This window comes from Saccoglossus kowalevskii, chromosome 20 (genome assembly GCF_978046115.1).
Source record: "Saccoglossus kowalevskii chromosome 20, keSacKowa6.1, whole genome shotgun sequence".
Taxonomy (NCBI): Eukaryota; Metazoa; Hemichordata; class Enteropneusta; family Harrimaniidae; genus Saccoglossus; species Saccoglossus kowalevskii.
The window spans coordinates 5,168,055-5,172,849 of record NC_140660.1 but is presented as its reverse complement, the minus strand read 5'-3'; the positions used below and the strand labels follow the sequence as shown (position 1 = coordinate 5,172,849).

The 4,795-nt window shown below is 35.5% G+C and overlaps 1 long non-coding RNA gene across 1 annotated transcript; it reads right to left on the bottom strand.

Annotated features, from left to right (window-relative positions):
- Positions 1–1,043: 1,043 nt before the first annotated feature.
- LOC144359565 (uncharacterized) lies at positions 1,044–3,965 on the bottom strand. Its single transcript, XR_013422036.2, has 2 exons — positions 3,787–3,965; positions 1,044–2,682 (listed from the first exon to the last, which is right to left on the bottom strand). It is a non-coding gene; the product is annotated as an uncharacterized LOC144359565 (long non-coding RNA).
- Between the last annotated feature and the right edge of the window lie 830 nt (positions 3,966–4,795).

Sequence of the window (4,795 nt, the reverse complement as noted above, 5' to 3'; positions counted from 1 at the left end):
TGTTGATGAAGTGAGCTTAAGCAAGGGTGATTTATTCTAGCAAATGCGATAAACGAAGTTAGGGCATGTCTACGAGTACAGAGAGATGAATTTGTTCTCTTTTGTAGTGAGTAGTACTACACAATTTGCGAAACAAGATCGACAAAAGACCAACGTGAATTGTATTTTCTCGGTGTTGACTCACAGTAAATGTAACGGTCCGGGCACAGTTTGCATAAATAAATGGAAGTATCCGTGTTCTCAGGTGTGTATCTGTTTATTTATACAGTGAGATTAAAATCAAGGAAATACTCGCTGTTACGGCACGCCTGATTGGCTGAAAATGAGTAAGCGCACTTGATTTACCCAGAACTCTGTGCGAATCCCCCTTGATTCTGGCTGCTGGCCATTTTCGATCATGAAATTGTCGGATATCACCAGAAAACGCGCGATTTGTGCAGTTTTGAATAAAACCAAGTTGGCGATTATGAACAATGGTTATTAACATAACACCTGACCCCCTCTGCACTTTTTATTTCGCATTTTAAGGTAAGAAATCGACATTTGAAACCGACAGGGTGTCGATTTACTAGGTGCCGTGTTTCACAACTTGTTTATTTATATACGTATAGCGGATGATTTTTTTTTGAAAATTAGTATTTATTGATTTTCAGCCCCCAAGTGACTGTGCTTCCCGGTCATGTTCATTCGCGCTCTACGCCTGTAAATTTCGTTTGCCTTCAAAGTATTTGTCAAATCCCCCGCCTCTTGTACAGTTGTCAATAACATCTACATTGATGGTTGGAAAACACTCATGGGATGGGGCAATGATTAGACTATGTACATGAACCCTGTGTGCGCACCCCTACGCACAGTCGATCAAGTCGGTCAACGGTGGCGATTTAGCATAGCGTTGTGCAAGCCAGAAATGCAAGACTGCGACGAAGACTGATACGGCATATCGGTCACGGTGTGCTGTTCGCTCAGGCAATCACTACAATGATAATTCCACACTACACGTAAGTCACTCGTTCACTCGCTATGTAAATGAATATACAATAATATTTGATGAATTAAAACTAGTTTCTTTCTTAGTTTCTTATTTGCCATATAAGATTGTGAAAAACAAATCCAGAAAGACATTTCAAATTATTCAGATTCACAGGCCAGTTATTCAATGTGGATTTTTCTCCAAATTTTCCGATTTTTAGTGGCAACAAATCGACTAGCATTTACAACGGTACAAAATAATAACAATAATGAACTCCCTGAGAACCCATAATGGTTTGGTAGGTCATTTATTATTGTTTAAATACAGTTCAATTAATATAAGTGTATTATGTTTGAATTAAAATGCGATTTAGTCAAGTTTAATTAAGAAAAAATGCAAAAAAATTGGACTGTTGGAAAAACAGGAATTTCTAGTTCCCTTTTCAGAAAAAGTGTCAACCTTCACAAAGATATTATTGTCTTTTTTTTCATATCGTATTTAAGCAAGGCTTGAAAAGTTTCTCACAAAAATACATCTGGTGTAAATAGTAAGCTTTGAAGAATTCCACTTAAAAGTGACTGTCATCAGAACAGTGCATGCTGGGAAGGCTCACATAACAACAAATGTTTACTTATTTCATAATGAATTCCACTTAAAAGTGATTGTCATCAGAACTGTGCATGCTGGGAAGGCTGACATAACAACAAATGTTTACTTATTTCATAAAGAATTCCACTTAAAAGTGACTGTCATCAGAACTGTGCATGCTGGGAAGGCTCACATAACAACAAATATTTACTTATTTCATAATGAATTCCACTTAAAAGTGACTGTCATCAGAACTGTGCATGCTGGGAAGGCTGACATAACAACAAATGTTTACTTATTTCATAAAGAATTCCACTTAAAAGTGACTGTCATCAGAACAGTGCATGCTGGGAAGGCTTACATAACAACAAATGTTTACTTATTTCATAATGAATTCCACTAAAAGTGACTGTCATCAGAACAGTGCATGCTGGGAAGGCTGAAATAGCAAATGTTTACTTATTGCATAATGAATTCCACTTAAAAGTGACTGTCATCAGAACTGTGCAAATATATATACAAAAAACATGTCAGAATTCAAGCAAAAACCTATCACACTATTAAAACCTGGAGGAGGAACTGAATCTGTTGTGAAAGTATTCTATGTAGCCGGATGCAACGATAAAGGCTGTTGACATGGAAATAAAAAAATAAGCAAATTAAACAAAACATTGCAAAATGCTTCAGTAGATGACTTAAAATAAGATTTTGTGCTTAGTTAGGAGTAAGCATTGTGTCCGTGGGATAGAAAACATGTCTTGGTCTAAGTAGGTATCTTCCAATCAAGGATTACTAAATGTGACACATCATGTGACTGGATAATATCATGTGATCAATTCAAATAATTGTGATTGGTTCCTACTATGTTCCTGTGTCACATGATTTAACATGTGATCCATGTCAATCAATGTGATTGGTTCTTCCATTCTCATATGACTTATATGTTCAGTGACTTGAGCTGTCAGTTCTTCCACTATTTTCCCATCATTCATAGCAGTTTGCTGTGAATCTCCACATTTGATTGGATTTATGGTAGATGATTTCTAGGATTTACCACTGCCAGCAAACTGCTTCCTTAGTTCTGCCATTCATGAAGGCTCTATTTTATCAAAGAGTGGTTAAGGCTGAAAGTAATAACAATTTTCAATTATACCACCAGTGTTTTGAATGTGTTTATGGAACATTATGTACATGTTTCTGAAATGTTCTCAACATGTTCTAAAAGTGTATCTGGATTGTTCTGTGAATGTGTTCTTAAAATGTTCTCAACATGATCTGAGAACGTGTTCTTAAAATGTTCTCAACATGATCTGAGAACATGTTCTTAAAATGTTCTCCACATGATCTGAGAATGTGTTCTTAAAATGTTCTCAACATGATCTGAAAACATGTTCTTAAAATGTTCTCAATATGTTCTCAAAGTGTATCTGGAATGTTCTGTGAATGTGTTTTTAGAATGTTCTCAACATGATTTGAAAACGTGTTCTTAAAATGTTCTCAACATGTTCTAAAAGTGTATCTGGAATGTTCTGTGAATGTGTTTTTAGAATGTTCTCAATATGATCAGAAAACATGTTATTAAAATGTACACAGCATGTTCTAAAATTGTATCTGGAATGTTCTGTGAGTGTGTTCTTAGAATGTTCTCAACATGATCTGAGAACTTGTTCCTAGAATGTTTTTTACATGATCTGAAAACGTGTTCTTAAAATGTTCACAGCATGTTCTAAAAGTGTATCTGGAATGTTCTGTGAATGTGACGGTGTACATTAGTTCGCCCTGATTAACACAGTGATATACGTAGGGCTAGTAAAATGGCAGTGTGTTCAGGGCTTTCATTAATTACACATGTAATACAGTTGAAGTTTAATACATTCGATCAAAGCTCCACCATAATTAGGCCAAACAAAAATGTTTTGTTGCCCTCACGACCGACCGAAAAATATGAAATATCGGATCGCGTTTTTTTTACCCATATATCTCGGCTATTTACGATACCCTTAGTTTTCACGAATTTAAAAAAAAAACATCTGACCGACCTACCTAATTTCAATTTTCCGACTTGAGGGCAACATAAGTTGTTTTTTGGCCTTACAGCACAGGCGCACGGAACTATGCCGATCCCACTTTAGGTCATTTTTTTATTAGCCAAGAAACGTTCCGAGCGCCTGTGCCTTACAGTAAAACAATTGTCAGATCTGGACGAGGTAAATGACATGAGAACTCACCGATGTGTTCAGCTGCCACGCCACTTTCAAGTAATGTTGATTTCCTCGATCGCAATACAGCTTCATATATATGTCATTTCAAGATATTGGTAGTTATCTAAGACTAACATGCAGTATATTATCGGTTTCAATATTCTTACAACACGCTGGTTCGTTTACATTTCAACCGGAAGTAAAGCTGGGAGGTGTTGTCGTCGTAGATGGCGTATTCGCTGTTGCCAAGCAACAAGATATAATCCAATGATAACGGCAAGTTGACGAAAATGTGAAAAATGCAGTGTGCATTGTTAGTTTTTTGTTTTGTCGAAATATATTAAAAATTAAAAAAAAAAACGACAAAATTGTAAATGATGTAAATTTCATCTAGAGGCAATAACGGCTTTTATGGAAATTTATAAAATATTGTTAAAACATTACCTCCATCCCTAAACGCCTTGTGATTGGTCTGGTTGTTTTCAACCGTTATTTGAAATTAGTAAAATATTTTAAATATGTTTTATATAAGAAATTCATACGTTCATGAAATTAATAGAAATGAATGAACAGTTCATTATCAACTAGACTTGATTTCAAGTCTTAGTGTTCTTTTAAAATAAATAGCCTTTAAAAATACGAAATAATGAAATGTTCAGTGTGATGAAAGTTTTCAGATCATAGTCCCTCTGTAAACTGTCCATAAACTGAAATTATACGTACATGTTTGTGTGGTGACGGATGTGGTAAAGATTTGCCAAATAATCTATTTAGACAATCCGAAAATCAACGCAATTTCACTGTTTTTAGGTTCATGAACTTGGAGGAAATGAGTTAACGCGTTCACGTGAATTTAACTCAGCGGATTTTACTTCTCAACAAAAGTAGCGAAATTGAAAACCAGCCAATAATAAATGCGACTACAGAATATGTCTCACTAGAGTATCTGAGTGGCGGTACAGTGGTTACAAAACCGACTGTTTACTTAGCCGTATAGTTCAGAGGTCAGGTTCAATCTGATTTAATTCTGATGTAT